Source organism: Perognathus longimembris, chromosome 5 (genome assembly GCF_023159225.1).
Source record: "Perognathus longimembris pacificus isolate PPM17 chromosome 5, ASM2315922v1, whole genome shotgun sequence".
In the NCBI taxonomy this organism is placed as follows: domain Eukaryota; kingdom Metazoa; phylum Chordata; class Mammalia; order Rodentia; family Heteromyidae; genus Perognathus; species Perognathus longimembris.
In genome coordinates, this window is record NC_063165.1 from 56,105,697 (window position 1) to 56,123,831 (window position 18,135).

Genomic DNA, 18,135 nt, shown 5'->3' on the forward strand with positions numbered 1-18,135 from the left:
CTGATCTATTAAGGCAATAGTAATTTGGTCCTTGCTTAAACTAATGGCTTGCTTCATATTTTTCCTCCATTATATTGCTTGATGTTGAGGGTTTAGCCATGAATACTTGTTGGTATTTGTTAAAATAGTCTTTGCTTTGTGATAATTGTTACTAATAGCAGTTCTTCTTTAAAAAAATAGATTGCTGCTTTATTGTCTTGGCTTATTGTATTGGCTTATTGTCTTATTGAATTTAACATTCAATAAAAATCCATTTAGCCAACAGTTCCACTTCTCTTCTACATTCATTCTAATTGATTACTTTTCATATTTTTCCTATACCCTATCACCCACACATAGATGTAAAATTTCCATACAATGTAAGCAGTAAGACCTATTCTATAATGCTCTAAAGATGAATAAATTTAATAATTTTCAAAAAATCAGTCATTGCATAAAAAGTATTCAACATAGTGACTACATCACAGTTTCACATACAATTGAACTTTATAAAATAAATGATGATGTTCAGAGGTGGTTATTGTCATCATAAATTTTTAATTGAAAAAGCGAAATATTCTTCTCTGCACTGAATTTCTAATAAAGCATAGCAAGTGTTTTGAACATTTTTCTCTCCTTTTCAAATTGCTCAGTGGAAAGTACCTGGCACAGTCACATGCAGAGATATGAATATTTGATCTTTCCACAAGTTTCTGAAAGTTAAAATAGAACTGGGCCATGATTTAAATGCAAACACTCTAGAGATTCTGGCAGCCAAGGCAATTCACAGGAGCGCCTTAAAATACAACAGGGAACAGCTCGCCTGCATTTGATATCTATGAATATCTCTGTCTCAGTCAAAAGATGAAGAAAGCAGACTGACCTAACTCTTTGAAATAAACTAGATGGGAGAGAATTTTGTAAGGGGTGACATTGATCAAGATAAATTGTATTCATGTTGGCTTTGTTAAATAGCATCTACTTTGTATAGCTACATAAAGGTATTTTTTTAAAAAAATGTGAAAGGTTTTAAAGTGGCCCAAAGACCTGTATATTTGAAGGCTAACAAAATATACGCATGGTACTGACACACAGCATGGTAGGGACAAGATCTAAAAGACTGCTTCACTCACACAACACATCACTACTTCGTTCAGCTATGTTCCTGATCTTGGGGAATACATCTTCAGTTAAAACATCACTAAGTACACACACACACACACACACACACACACACACACACACACACACACACACACACACTGACAATGTACTGGGTCCTGTCCATCCAGGGAGAACAGTATAAATCTTAGCTGGAAAGTTCCATAAAGGAGAAAACTTAGTCTCTTACGTGAAGGGTGTGTATGGAATACTATATGAAGGGTAAATACTATGTGCCAAGGCATTTCTAGAGGAAAGCAGAGAGACAAGGGGACATGAGAAGTAGATTCCAATGGGGAAATAACTAGAGGCATAATCTTTAATTGTACAAATAGATGAACAGAAGGTATATGCTCAATAATTAAAAAGATAGGCACCTGACATTTAATGTAAGATTTAACACACACTCTCTTGCCTATTATTAAAACATCCTACCATAGATTTGGGGTTTTGAACCAAGACAGGACCAGCAATTTGCTTGCTTTCATTAAGCTATTAAATGTACCGGATTCTGAAGTAAGGAGGTTAGGGAAGTGTGAGCTATCTATAGTTAACAAGACTGAAAACCTCAGTAACTAGAGCAGACATTTGTGTATTGGCATAGGTATACTGAAGGATATCCTCTCCTCAAATTACTGACATGTCAGGATTTCTCACAGATATTATTAAGACACCACAGTAATGCAGACATGCATGTAAGCTGAGAGCATAATCGCTATGAGAACTGAAGGCTCAATGATTTGACTGTGTTAAAACCCTCCCATGGCCCTCTAATTTGTCACATGACAGAAGGTTGAACCCTCTTGCATGGTTTTAAAAATCTGGGTTCTCTAGGATGGCCTTTTCTTCTTTGTTTTCACAGAGAATATGATGATTTGTAAACTGACTATGTTTCCAAACCACCGAGCAGTTTAAAAATTAGTTTCCATGAAATAGAAGTGGTTTCAAAGGAAGTCTTGGCTCAAGTTGCTTCTGTTTAGGGGACTTTGACTGCCAGGATATCCTTTCAAAGAAAGCTGGTGATTTCTAAATTATTCTATTTTTACTTTGATATCCTCTCTGTAACTCTACAATTTTCTCCATGCTACTTCCCATGATCTGTGTTTGTCTTTAGGATCCGTTACCCCTGGCAACAGTGATAACTGGCCCTCACTCTTTCATCAGCCACCAGATCATAGCATAAAAGTGGAAAACCTTGCAAGTATAACAGCTTAGCGGGAATATTTCCATACATAATAGTGGCAGTCATCTTTACCATTCTTTTTCAAGATGGAAATCCATAAAAAGCAGTAGAAAAAAAATCAACCATTGTTTTTTACTTGGCATAAAATAATGAATAACTTTGCAACAAAAACAAATAGGCTTCCACAATTTTGACTTGTGAACTTACTTCATCACTATGTAAACTTGAACAAGTAAATACTTATTTATACGGAGTCACTGTGTTAAGTGCTTAGAGAAATCACAACAAAAATTCTGCTCTTCCACAGGAGATAGATGAAAAGATGGTTTGTTATAAGGATGCTTAGAAGAATTCACCAAATGAAGTATTAAGTATCTAATTTGGGGTTGTAAAAGAAGCATACGTTTTATGTTTTAAGGAGTCACAGACCAGGATTTAGAGTCACTGAAGAATTTAGATCTGTCTGGTTTCAAGAATTGGGACTCATTTGGAATTTCATTATAGGAGAAACCAGAGAACTTGATGGGAATGGTCTCTGAAGTAGCAAAGTGGGAGGAAATTCACGGACCTGTATCTGTAATCTCAGTGGAACCAGTAACTAGGCAGCCCTCCTCCTACAAACTTGTGCTTAGTAACTAAAGAAAGAAGGAAAAATAACAGGAAAGTTATCTGAGTTTAACTTTTTGGTTCAAGATCTAGGTGGTTCACAGTAGAGGCCTGACTGATTCAAGGGAATGAACTGAAAACTCTGTAGCTCAAGAAAGCTAACCCTTAAAATCGAATGGGCCAAAATAAAAGTGGAGGAAGATGTCATGCTTTAGCACTTGTGGGCAGCTCTGACAATAGCACAGGCATCATGTCATCTTCTGCAGAGTCACCAGCAATTTTGGCCTGGGTATTGGGAGCACTGGCTCTTTTGGCACTGCTTCTGTGGCTTTGCGGTGATTTTAGCAGTCTCAGCAGCAGTCTTTCCCCCATTTATCAGCAGTAGAAGAGGAAAGAAATGGCAGATAACACATGACCACTGAGGAAAATGACACTGTGATAGCATGGGTCCCACCATTTTCAGACCAGATTGACAGAATTTGAAGGGGCCTGAAAATATTCAAAACACTGTAAATACAGCGCAACAAACTCTATGTGGCACTGTGATATTAATTAATAGCACCTTCCCACATTCTTAATTTCATTCAGTTTACATAGAGGAAAGGTAAGCTATGATCAAATCTGCATTTATTCTAAGCGATGCAAAACTCACTCTTGTATATTTAAAACAGCATCTCATAGTTGGTTTAGATTTGTAAGTAGTTAATATGTACCTCAAAAATGTGGATCTCTGCCAGAAAAATTCTTCATGGAATCTTATTTGATCTTGCTATATCAAGGCTAATTGGTAAAACTGAGTCATGTTTTCTCTCATTTGTTGAAGCTGTTGTGGAAGGAAAAATCCCAAATGCCATGAAAGTGAAAGAAGAGTAAGAGGGAAAGGGAAAGAGAGAACAGGGAAATAATAAGAAATAAGAAATAAAGATGAGTAGATGGAGTGAAAGTGATCAATGTAGATTTTTTACATGTATCAAAATAAAACCTCTTATTTCTATGATTTAACCTATGTTAATAAAGATAATAGCCAACCCTTGCTTTAAGTAATAGTCACATTGTACATGTCCACTTTAATGTTTTCATAAAAGTATGCCTTGTGTAATGTATTATTTAATTTAAAAGCAGGTATAATTATTGAAGAATAAGGGCCTTATCAGACATTTACTCAGAGAAAATTTACCATAAACAATTATTAATTATTAGGAGATAGTTCACTACTATGAGAAGTTAAAGAGAACTAGTCAATGTTTATAAATACTAGGTGCTTGAAAGCAAATGCTATTCCTTGCCTGATATGTCTATCACAAGAAAAAGGAGACTGTGTAGATAGATATATTATAATGTTTACTATTTTATTACTGGGTCAATAGTATAGACTTTAAATGTATATACAACATTAATTTAACATGATTAGTATTCACAGAAGTTTAATCAATGTCTCTGTAGAGCATAAATTGTAGACAAGAATAAAAGGAAGAATAAGATATGAGACATGACTTTAATGAAATTAATACTACTGATTTGTGGAAACAGAACAGATTTATATAGATACTGCTTACACAGAAACAACTGAGCTTCATAGGTATATCATGAAGTTGTCTATTTTGTAACTGTTTCATTATTATATCCTTTAAATATCTGTTCAATATTAATTTAGGAGTGTTGGAACACTCTGTTGGGAGAGGGAACTATCTGAACCAAACAAGAAAGAACAGCTGGTGCTCTATCTTGTCTAAGTAACTAAAATAGACTGTTAAAAAAAAAGGAGACATAGAAACCTTCACTTGTTGAGGTCAAGGGTCATCTATTACTGGTGTCCAATAAGATTTCCATTACAAAAAGTTGTTTATACAAAACTTCATTTCCTGACCACATGTATTTGTGGGTTCAAATATATATGTAATATATTTGCATGTGTATGAAGATACACTTAATGTGTTAGTGTGCTAGCCTTGAGCACAAAGGGGCTCAGGGATGATGCCCAGACCTTGAGTTCAAGCCACAAGCCTGACAAAAAATAAAGATGCACATAACCATCCACTTCCATATATAACTATAATGTATATAGCACACAAATGGAAATAAATATAAAAAAAATCAGCACAGGTTAATTAACTATAACAGGAAGAAAATCTAAGTAATTGTCACATGGTTCAAGAAATGAAATCTTGCCAGCCCACACAAAGCCCCCAACAACTCCTCTCTTCCCAAAAAGCTTAACAATGATATTAATCTCTAAAATCATGCTTTTGTTTTTACTTATCACTACTCCTTAATTTTTGAGCCACATATATAAAAACATACAGTATTATTATCCTTGACAATTTTTGTACTGGTTTGATAATATTTATATCCTTTAAATATTAATTTAGTATTAATTTATCAAGATTAGCATTCAAAAAATTTAATGAATGTCTACTCTGTGAGGTATATAATTTTAGAAAGCATTAGTTAAAAAAAGACTAAGCTATGAAGCCTGCTTTTATCCTTTTAGGTTAGTGATAAATATACTATTAACTTGAGTTGAAACTTCTTTCAATATCATATAGTACTCTATTGTATTAATATGCTGTCAGTGGAATATCCATTCTTCTGATTGGCAATTAGGTTTTCGTAGCTCTTGTCCATTTAGAATATTGCTGTGAACAATTTTTTCTGTATCCTATATATGTGATAAAATATGTATATGATTTATTCAACACTATATAAAATACATTGTTTATTTTATACATATATTATACTAGTGTAATATATATTGCATACATAACTCTTTTTTTAAATTCCTATTCTTCTAAAAAAATTATTGTCAAACTGATGTACAGAGAGGTTACAGTTTCATACGTTAGGCATTGGATACATTTCTTGTACTGTTTGTTACCTCCTCCCTCATTCCCTCCTCTCCCTTCCCCCTTGGAAAAAATTATACTAAGTGAAGTGAGCCAGACCCAAAGAAACATGGACTCTATGGTCTTCCTCATAGGGAATAACCAGCACAGGTTTAGGCAAGTCACAGCAAAGGATCACAAGAGCCCAATAGCTATACCCTTATGAACACTTAAGATGATGCTAAGTGAAATGAACTCCATGTTACGGAAACGATTGTTATATCACTGTTGTAACTACTTTCAACATGCTATGTGTAACCGTAGCTTCTATTATTGATGATCTTCTTGTATCCCCTTCCTGTGGTGTATCTGCACTATCTCTGTTGGAAACCGTGTATACTGGTATTAGAACTATGAAACTGAAAGGGAATACCAAAATCGAGAGACACAGGGTAAAAAAGACAAATGACTACAAAAACAATACTTGCAAAACTGTTTGGTATACATTACTCTTTGATATAAAGCAAGCCTTTTAATGTATCAAGTGAGATGATTATGTGAATTTGCTATTGACTGTTTGTGTGGTATATTATGTTCATTGATTTATGTATATTGAACCCTCCTCTGTATTGAAGTCCTATATTGAAGCCAACTTGATCATGAAGTATGATCTTTTTAATGTTTTGTTCACTTTTGTTTGCAAATATCTTATTAGACAGGTGTTTTAAACATATGTTCACTAATGAAATTGTCTTTTATTTTTGTCCTTACCCTGGTTTTGAAATAAGTATAATTCTGGCATCATATAATGAGTTTGAAAGTGTTTTGTCCTTTCTATTTCATGGAAAAGTTTGTTGAATATTGGAACTACTTCTCTAAAGATGAAATAATGCAATGAATATGTCACATCCTGGGATTTTCTTTGTTGAAAAAATATTTAATACTGCTTCAATCTTATTGCTTGTACCATCTATTTAAGTGGCTTATATCCTCTTGGTTCAGTTTCAGTAGCTCAGTGGTATCTAAAAATGAATCTTTTGCTTCCAGTTTGTTTGAATATAGGTTTCAACTTTCCCCCCTAGGGTCTTCTGGATTTCACTGGTATATTTTCGTGATATTCTTCTTGTCACATCTAATTTTTTTTGAGTATTTTCCGCTTCTTTTTAGTTAGATGGTTAAGAGTTTATCAGTCTTAAATATTATTTCATGAAATCAAATTTTTGTCCCATTGATTCTTTGTATATGTTTCATATCCTAATAGTATTCCAGAGGTTTTATGTCTTCCGTTTGTATTCCTTCAAGTTTTTCTGATTTCCTTCATTTGACTGTTCCCGCACATATCTACCATGTTCTGGAGTCCTGATCCTCTATTTTCAATTTGATCCATTTTGCTACCCCCCAAACTCACAGCCTAGCTCAGAGATGTTGAGCATTCTGTCAGCCAGCCACGGCCTTGGTGCTGTTTCTGTAGTGGCCCTCGGGCACTTGACTTGCAGTAGCCAGGGAGGGTGGGGTCACTGATGCTAGTTTCTTCAGTTCATGAGCTCCTGTTGCTACTTTCAATTTTTAGCTTGCCTGAATCTGGCCACAGCCTGTGACCTAGCCATAGCCACTTCTCAGTGTGGTTGGATTGGAAGTAGTTTGTCTTCTTGCTTTAGAAAGATGATAAACAGTACTAAATTATTTTTCATGAGAAAGATTGATGTACATGAATACACCTCAAAGAGAGTAAGACAAACAGACACAAAGAGAAAAAGACAGAGCACAAGAGAGCTGTCATATTTAATGAGTAGAATCACATGAAAGTGATGAGTTATATGTAATTTCAAACTTTTTAGGTATTCTTCAAAAACACTGTTTATTTGAAGTTTATTTTGCTGTTTATTTTATAGTTGTATTTTGTTTTCTACATGTCTTTTTCTGATTATTTTCTATTGTACTTTCTTGCTGTTACTGGTACAGATAGACTATAAAAAAGTGCTACATAAAAGTCAGACTACCCATAAAGGCTGCCTTACATTTATGTGTGGTATTTCTATGCAATATATCACACATGTCATTATAAACAAATGAGCAAAACCGCAAGATTCTTTAGGGACTCAATTTCAACAACAAAAAAATGTTAAGAGACCATAACTATAAATCTCCCAGACACAGTTTATTTACACTGTGCTTTAGTTAACCAAATGTCCTAATTATTCTATCCATCACATACTTGATATAAAGAACTATCACTTCATTTATGACAAAAATTCTAGTGATCAGCATAAATTAGAAATTCCAAACCCCACAATTACTGAATCTGTGGGAGATGGAGAAGAGGCATCAGGAACAAACTACAAAGACCTAATTATAGCTCTCCTTCAAGACTAAAAGTGGTCTCCGTGTACATGTAAAAATTGGTAAAGCCCACAGCCAAGATATGGAATCAGTCCAGATGCCCCTCAATGAATGAATGGATCAAGAAAATGTGGTATATATACACAATGGGATTCTACTCATCCATCAGAAAGAATGGCACTGAACCATTCCTAAGGAAATAGAAAGACTTGGAGAGGGTTTTGTTAAGTGAAGTAAGCCAGGCCCAGAGAAGCATAGGTTGCCTGGGAGTAAGCTTGCTGGGCGGCACCCAAGCAGTTACAAATGAAAGAAAGAGACAAGACCAACAGAAATCAGGCCCACAGAGAAGTATCATAGCACTTAAGAACTGGCTAGCCCTGCAAGAGTTTGAAACCTACAATTCTAGATAACTGAATTTTTAAATAATAGATAAACTGTAGGAGGACTAGAAGAGCAAATGGGTTAAAAAAAAATCTCAAAACAGAGAAAAACTACCTGTAATAACTATGCAGGGAGAAAGACTGGGAGAGCAGACACAGGGATCTCAGTGCAGATGAGGAACTGGGAGAGGAAAGTCTAAGGGGTAAAAGAAGAGTTCAGACAGGCAACAGTTGAACAGTAACAGAAATTTCTTAATTTAAAGGTAGATGTGACTGTACATTCAACATTTACAAAGAAGGTGTGACCAATGGGAAACAAATAAGTGCTAACATATCCTGGCAACACTTCCATAGTCCAAGTCTAAAGTGAGGTTTACACATTCATTGATGTTATGACTTTGTGATGAAGGTCGTAGAAACAAGGCATGCTCACTTCACCCTGGGCACCTCCAGCTGGCTCTCTAAGGGCTTGACATTCAAGGTTGAACAGGGGGTATACATTTCCTGTTTTTCATCTCCAGTACCAATTTCTTCACTTCTTTTTTTTTGTTTGTTTCTCTGTGGTTGGTTCCTCTCCCTTTTTTGGTTTCTTAAGAAGCTTAATCCTTACTTCTTTCTCAGTTTTCTTTTGCTTATCTGCTTCTTTTCTTTTATATATTTCTTCTTCTCTTCTTTTTCTTTTTTCTTCCTTCCGCAAGCTTTTTTTTTCTAATTCCCTCCTCCTCTGTTCTTCTCACTTTTCTTCTCGAATTCTCTGCTTTTCTAATTTTCTATTTTTGATATATTCCAAAAGAGGCGTGGTTCTTTTAGCAATGAGTTCTCTTGTTTTTGCCTCTATCTCCCCTAGAAGTGTCTCTGGATTGGCACTGGTCTTCTCTTCCTCCACACTGTAAATTTCCAAAAACTGCTTATAATCTGGATCATCTTCAATGCTTCCAGTCTTGGTATCCTGTTTCTTCAGCTTCTTTTTGGCTATCTTTTGGAAAGAAGCAAACTCCACCACTGCAGGATACTCCAGTCCTTTATTGCCAATGAAGATATATCCATCAAAACGATCTCTGAACAGAAGGATGTCATCAGGATTTCTAAAATTAATGTATGCTCTTGAGTAGAGATGAGGATAAAGACTGAGGTCCGCGGCGACCACCTCAAAGTAATCCTGCGCTGGCAGTGGAAGCAGCAGCTCCTCCAGTTGCTCCTTGGTGAGGCTGGGATCCGTCGGAGGACCACCTGGGGCAGGGCGGACTCATCACGCCCACCCCTCCGTGGAGGGGCCCAGGGAATCGCTCGCCTCCACCGCGCCCGCCGGACCCAGGGCTCCACCTTTTTTTCTGTTTTTTCTTTCTTTTCTTTTTTTCTCAGTCCTGGGGTTGAACTCAGGGCCTCAGCGCTGTCCCTGGCTTCTTTTTGCTCAATGCTAGCATTCTGCCACTTGAGCCACAGTGCCATTTCTGGCCTTTTCTATATATGTGGTGCTAAGGAATTGAACTCAGAGCTTCATATATATGAGGCAAGCTCTCTACCACTAGGCCATATTCCCAGCCCAGGAAAGATTATATATATATATATTCAGAAAATAAGGGTTGAGAGAGATTTGGAGAAAAATGAAACATTTATACTCTCAGTGAGAATGCATTTGTGTAGCCATTATGGAAGATACTATAGAGGTATTTAAATAAAGCAAATTTTTAAAATTTAATTTTATCATCAAGGTGACATACAGAGGGGTTACAGTTACATAGTAAGGTAGTGAGTATATTTCTTGTCAAACTTGTTACCTCCTCCCTCACTTTTTTCCCACCACCCCTCCTCCCAAATGCACCACCGCCTGAGTTGTACAGTTAATTTTCAACATATTGTCTTGTAAGTATCACTGTTGCATTGGCTGTGTATATGTTTATCTAAATTAGGGAAAGGAACGGGAATATCAAATGGCTAGACAAAGGATAAAAGGCAAACCAATGCAAAAGCAAATTTTTAATTCCTATGTGATCTAGAAAACTCACTTTTAGGTATATAGCCAAAGGGTATAAGATCATTGTTCCAAAGATTTGTTTTGTTTTATTTATGTTCATTGTGGTGTCATTTACAATGGAGGAAACATGATCAATCTCTGCATTTTATTTTTCTACTAATGGAAATGAAAGGAACATATATTTATATAGCAGTTTATATAATTTTGTACACATGTTCAAATACAACTGAATATTGTTTAAAAGAGAAAATCCTACCATTTGTGGCTCCATAGAAGAATCTGAAAGACATTATGCCAAACAAAGTAAACTACATGCAGATAGACAAATAATGGATGCTATGATTTATATATGGAATCTAAAACTAGATAATGAAGTCGAATGTTAGTACCAAGAGCTAGAAAAATACGAGAAATAGAATGCAGGTAGAAAACGGATACAAATTTTCAGTTATAAGACAAATCAGTTTGGGAAATCTAATAGACATGAAAGTGATATCCATTGGATATAAAGATATGTCTTGTAATCATAATTTCTAGTTATAATTTTGAAATTATAATTGTACTTGGTGTTCATACCTCAATAAATCTAGAAAATAACATAATTCTTGAAGTTTCAAATATTATATTGCTAAAAACCCTCCCTGCTTTCCTCCCTTTCCTTATAAATGCACACACACACACACACACACACACACACACACACACCCTTATTGGAGCAAAAGTTATGTTCCATTTTCTATGCCTTTCACATAGACTTATTGAAAGATGAAGAGGAAAAGTGAAAGTGAGGAACATACTTGAAAATTACTCACTTGAACCAGGTGTTGCAGCATATATATACCTGAATTTAAGTTGCTCATGATTCTGGGGCAGGAGAATTTCAGGCTAGCCTGGGCAACTTAGTCTCCAAACAATAACCAAATGAGTTCTCTGACTGCTAAAAATTAATACATAAATAGACAAACAATAGTTAGGCAAATAATAAATAGGCAAAATAATTCTGAATAAGATATGTCTTCAGTTAGGAGGAAAGTTCAAAGTGAATGAAAACAAAAGATTAAAAAAAAAAACTAGATATGTGTCCCCTATATTATTCATTAGTGTTAGGCATTACAGTAATAGAATTGTAGAATTTGAAAACTTTAAGTACCTTTAAGGGAATCCTTAGGGAAGTTTTTCCCTTCATGTCTCTAGATCAATATAACCTTTCTTCTGAAAACTCATATGAAAATGTAGTTTTGGTTAAAAATTATTAGGCCCATTATCTTTGAAATAGTAGTTACATAGACAGCCTGAACATAATTTTCTCCTGGGGCGTAAACACAGGGCCTGGACAGCATTTTCCCTTAGCGTTATCCATCTTGAGCCTCACCTCTATTTGTGAATTTTGTGGTGCTTAATTAGAGTTAAGTATCTCTCAATTTTATTTTTATTTTTTGCCAGTCCTGGGGCGTGAACTCAGGGCCTGAGCACTGTCCCGGGCTTTGTTTTGCTCAAGGCTAGCACTCTGCCAACTTGAGCCACAGTGCCACTTTTGTCCATTACTATATTTGTGGTGCTGAGGAATAGAACCTAAGGCTTCATGTATATGAGGCAAGCACTCTTGCCACTAGGCTACATTCCCAGCCTGAGATAAGTATCTCATGGACTTTCCTCCATGCGCTGGCTTCAAACCAGGATCTTGATCTTGAGTTCTCAGCCTCCCGAGTATCTAGGATTACAGGCATGAAACACCAGCACCCGGATGTGTGTGTGTGTGTGTGTGTGTGTGTGTGTGTGTGTACATACATATTTGTGTGTGTATACATACATGTCTTTTTTCATACCTACCATTGACATTTATTTGAATTCAAGTGAAATTGATGATTCACAGTAAAACAATTTAACGAACTTGAAACTTAATTCCTTATGCAGTACAATGTTAACAAATCTTTGACTTATTGCTGTGTAGTTTTAGAGTACACGAGTATAATCAAATAAATCAGAAGACTCAATAAGAAATGTTATTTCTTCCATGATTTTTTCTATTACTTTTTGCTGTCTATAAACATTGCATGTCAAGTGTCTGGCTAGTTAAGGGTCTAAATCTAGATAGCTTTTTTACTCCTTCTCCTTTTAAATTTCTATCTGCCTCCATACTTGAAAATATCATTTAAAGCTCCAATATTATTTAAATTGAGAGAGATATGTAGATATGTAGTGATGTACTACTTCTCCAGTTTTCTGTTCAAAGCATATTTCTTTATACTTATTTGTGGAGAGAGGTGTTGTCTCATTTTAGTAGTTAGTATATAAGAAGTGGAGATCAAAGCTTGATAACTATGGGCACTTGTACAGTTTGTGAAGTTAAACATCACAGAAAACATGATGCAATTTAAGGAGTTCTGGGTAGGGGAAGTTGTGTTCTATTCTTAGCTCTGTACCAAATGTTTATTTCACCATGTTAACCCTTCTCCACTTGTTGGACCTAAAGTATCATATATAAAAGTTGAGAGAATCTCCATTTAGATGGTATCTGGACACTTTCTTAGTCTTAATTATTTGAATCTATGATTTTAGAGTATATATTTGCTATGTCTAATAGCGTATAGTCAATATGTAGTTGCAAGAGGAAAATGAAAAAAATTGTCATTTTTCCCTGAAAATTTAGAAGTCATAAAATTTTATATCAAGTCTATAAGATTTCAAGTTAACAGGCAATTGGTTGGAAGATCTAGCTCACTGTTTTAACTATCAGACAGACATGATGGGATTTTCCTGGAACTACGTCAACCCAATAAATCTCCAAATCACTCTATGGGATTCTAATCTGTTGCCTATAAATTATTATACAGAGCTAAATGTTTAAGAGTCCAAGTTATTTTTACAAGTTGAACTGACATTCAAAGCAATGACACACTCTCAGGAGAGTCAGCTCAATGGAATGATTGAATGCACGGGATTATTATTAACCCATGAAGGTCAATATTCAAACTACCAAAAACGCTTGCATCCTAAATGGAATGCCTAACATAAAGCAATTTAGAAGCCATTTTATTGGAAAAAATTAGGAAAATATGAAAGCTGAATGTGTTCCCTTGTAAAATTGCTTTCAGGGTTGGTATGTTGTTCAGAGAGCCAGAGACTTAGTATTATTTGACAAGCAAATGAACTAGGGATGAAGGATTACTTCATGCAAATCTGCAGCCTGAAACATTCTGGCTAATTGAAGAATAAGAACAGGGGCAACTTTGCTGCTGTTTCTAAAATTAGAGCTATATTGTCTGAAAACCAATGCAGGGTCTGTGATTTATGTCTGGTACAGCCATTTCAGGGTCACCAGAGGGGAACAGGACACAGTAGTACAATAGCAAGAATTTTTCTGACTTCTCAAATGTAGGACAGAGTGATAATCAAGTGAAATATGCCTAGAAGAGATTAAACATTGGGCTGTTGCTTTCAAAGATATTTTTCAGTTATGCTGCTCAGAAGAAGAAGAAGGAGGAGGAGGAGGAGGAGGAGGAGGAGGAGTGTGGGGAACACCTGCTCGGATGCCTTGCATCATTATGAGGCTGTTCTAGCTAGCCCCACCTCTTTTCCCAGCCTCGGACCGCGTGTGAGTCAAGATGGCTGCTGGTGGTGAACCCAGAGGCGGTCCTGTGGGCCATGATGTAGATGTAAGGTGCCCCTTAGGGAGGTCCCTTGGAGCTCCACCCTGATGGACAGCTCAGGCTGTCCCCTACGTAGCCCCTATGTAGGTGCATGTGGCCCTCCCCTTCCACTGCCCTCCTACCCCTATAAAAGAACAGCTTATTGCCGCCATTAAACGAGTCTTAGCTCTGACTGGCTCCCAGGCTGTCTTTGTGTCCTCCTTCGAGAGGGGGGCTGGGTGGTAGTCTGTCAGCCCTCTTTTCCTTTTCCTGGCCTGAGCAGGTGGGGCATGTTTTCCCGTCTTTCCTGTAGGACAGGAGATCCTGGGAGGCTAAAAACCCCAGACATTTTGGCACCCAAATGCAAGCCACGAAGCACGACGAGGTGAAACTGTCAATGGGCCAGTCCAATTGGATTTTGAGGTGAGGGACCCCGAAAAGATGGGGCATGCTCAAACCCAGCATGATGACTATTGTGCCAAGTCGCAAAACGACCACCAAGAAGGCCACCAAGACTCAGACGTTCCAAAATGCAAAAGCGAGGCAAGGCTTTATTCAAGCGAGCTGCAACTCGGGCCTCGTCCTACCCACCGACACAGTGGAGGTTAGGAGGGAGCCTCGAGTTAAGATTACACAGGGCTTATAAAGGCAAAAAACAAAGTTACAACAATCAGGTGTTCAAGCAAGCAAGATTAGGACACAGGTACAAATCTGATTGGCTTAGGGATCGAGGCATTCTGGGGGCAGTTAGAGTTAAGCATTCCCAGTGGTTAGAGTTCTTGACTGACTGGGCCCTAATAAGCTTGACCTGGGTTTGCTCACAGGGCCTGCTTATCTCAGGTTCACGTGGTAAAGTGGGGTTCGCGTGGTAAAGTGGGGCCTGACTTCAAAGTCTGGCACTTCATTCCCCCCATTTCTCTTTGGTACCTTGGGAGCCAATAATGGCTCCATTCTGTCCATTTCAATGGCTTGCATGTCTAGGGGATGATATAGAGATAAGGCAGGGGCCAATAGGGCCCAAAGTAGTAACCTAAAACAACTCTGGTCCCTTGGTTTTAAAGGGGGGCAGATGGGTGAAGATCATCCATCTTCTGTAGCTTCTTCAGGCTGACTGAGGGACATTGACCTTACCTAGCCAGGAACCTATACTTTACCAAGGGACTGCAAGATTATTTCAAACTGGAAATTAATTTTCAGCTATACAGGCTTACCATTAGCTGTATAGTGTTTAAGATACGAATGTCAGCAACAAAATAATACATGAACTTCTCAGTTGTGCTCTAAGGGTCGGGTGGTTATACCCGTATTCCTGAGCAAGCCCAAAACTACCAATGCCATCTTGCATGGGACTTTACAGGCCTCCTGTTAGTTGCCAAAATAAAGGGGTGACTCCACTTTGGAGTGAGCTGCCAAAATACCATCAACATTAGCCTGAGTAGCAAGGAAAGAAGGCAAAAAGAAAATTATAACAATATTCAGTCTAACTTTCTTTTCTTGAGGTGAAGGCAAAGCGGCTGAGTTGGGTGCTTGGAGACCTCCCATGTTCCACCATGGTAGTCATCGTCCAGGGCAAAGGGGTCAGCTAGCCTGGAGTGGGAGCAATGGACCCAACTGGTGATGCCGCCTACCTTGAGGGCAGTGGGAGTAGTCACTAGCACTATGTAGGGTCCCTTCCACCGTGGTTCTAAGGATTTGGGGTTATGCCTCCGGATGAACACACAGTCCCCTGGTTTGAATAAATGGGGGGTAGGGACAGAAGCAGAATCATATAATGCCTTAAGTTGGGGCCACATATTCTTGTGTGCGAGCTGCAAATAATCAAGTTTACACAAAAATTTAGCATCATCCAAATCAGCAAGCAATTCAGTCTGAAGGCTAGGGATAATGGGTGGGGGGTACCCATACATTATTTCAAAAGGAGTAAAGCCAAGCTGATAGGGAGAATTTGTTACTGTAAGCAAAGCAAAAAGAAGGAGTGACACCCAGTCTGCGCCAGTCGCTAAGGCCTATTTAGTTAAGGACTCTTTTAGAGTCCGATTCATTCTCTCTACCTGTTCTGATCTCTGGGGTCTATAAGCACAATGCAATTTCCAATCCATCCCCAGTGCAGCGGCTATTCCATGACTTACTTTAGAGATGAAGGCCAGTCCGTTGTCTGACCCAGTGGTGGATGGGAAGCCATACCTGGGTAGGATTTCTTCCAGGAACTTCTTAGCCACTACATTCACGGTCTCATGCTTTGTTAAATAGGCTTCTACTCATCCTGAAAAGGTGTCTACAAAAACTAGCAAATATTTGTAGCCAAATTTTCCAGGTTTAATTTCTGTGAAATCTATTCCCAATACACACCTGGCCTATACCCACAGAGGCGAGCTCCTTTAGTAACTTGTTGATTGGGGGCGTTGGTGAGCTGACAGGCCTTACAATTTTTAACAATATCTTCAATAAGTTGATCTTCTTGTCTAATTTTCACTTTGGAGTGTTGGAGCAAGTCTTGCATTCTTCGGGTTCCCATGTGAGAAGCTCGGTGGATTCTCTTAAGAATCCCCTTACCCAGCTATTGCGGCAAGATAAGGTTCCCTTCACAAGTTTTCTACCAGTCATTGTTTCCTTCGCTGTCCAGGGGTTTGTGGGCCATAAGAATTTTCTTTATCCACTCCAAGTCTTCTTGGGAATACTGGGGCACAGGAGGCAAAGCTTGTGGCTCTGGGTCTACTAGAGTCAATACTTCTCTGGGCTGAAGGGCTGCTTCCTTAGCTGCCTGGTTGGCCAGATTATTCCCTCTAGTCACTGAATCAACTCCCTTTTGATGACCTGGACAATACATAATGGCAATCTTTGCTGGTTCCCATAGGGCCCGGATGAGGCTTAAAATCTCCTGCTTATTTCTAATGGCGTTTCCTTCGGCTCTCAGTAGCCCCCTCTCTTGGTATTCATGTCAAGTAGGCCTAAGGCATGGGCTTCCAGAAGGCTTTTCTAGATTGCCTCAAAGGCTTTTTGCATCTGCTCAGTCCAATGAAATTCTGGGAGGTTTTTGGTGGCTTCATATAGAAGCTTGGCCATCTGAGCGAACCCAGGTATCCACAGCCAGCAAAAGCCTACTATTCCCAGGAACTCTGACTTGTCTGGCTGACTTAGGCACAGGGATTTTCAGCACAGTCTCTTTACGTGCATTTGGCAGCCAACACTTGCCCTCTCTTAATATGAAGCCCAGATAGGTGACTTCAGGTTTACAAATTTGTGCCTTTTAACATTCTAGTTTGTAAAAGATTTTTCCTGACTGGCTGGGGAACTGATCTCTGATGATCTAAAAAAATTACCTTTGCAGGCCTTTAACAGATCTCAATAAGGACACAATCTCAGGTCTACAAGCTTTCTTTCCCGAACAGATGTATTAGCTTAAAATTCTCACTGCCAGTCAGAGCTATGAGTAGATGCGGGGGGTTGAGATTTTAAACTATCCTCTCATTTGACAAACTTACCCTTACTAACCACTATCACAGATGACTGGCAAGTTCCTGCCCAGTAGACAGACATGGGCATTGGAAAGGCATGCTTATGAACTATTCTTCTAGCACTTCCCGGCTTTGATTAACTTTTGAAAGGCCAAACAGGAGTGACTCTAGGATCTGACACCATCTCTGCCATCCAAGCAGTGGCTTACTGCCTCTGGATGCTCTATCACTTTTGTCCCAGGAGGAGTGACTTTCCACTGGACTTGGACTCAGGGCCTGAGCACTGTCCCCCAGCTCTCCAGCTCAAGACTAGCACCCTACCACTTTGAGCTCCACACAACTCCGTTCTCAGCCCTCTGCTGGCTGATTAGAGACAAGTCTCTCACAGGGCCCTTTCTCTGCCCGGGCTGGCTTCGAACCGCACATTTCAGATCAGTGAGTCTTACAAGAGGCCACTTTACTCCAATTAAAAGCAACAAGGTGGTCCACACAGAAGTAGTTTTTAAGTATTCTCTTACCTGGAACTTATTAAGGGCCAGTATTAGATCTTGACAAACTTGTAGGAATCACCTGTGCTTCTCTGTGGGCCTGCTGGAAACTGTTAC

The 18,135-nt window shown here is 38.2% G+C and overlaps 1 pseudogene; it reads right to left on the minus strand.

Moving 5' to 3' along the window:
* Positions 1–8,900: 8,900 nt before the first annotated feature.
* On the minus strand, positions 8,901–14,093 carry LOC125351103 (annotated as a pseudogene).
* Between the last annotated feature and the right edge of the window lie 4,042 nt (positions 14,094–18,135).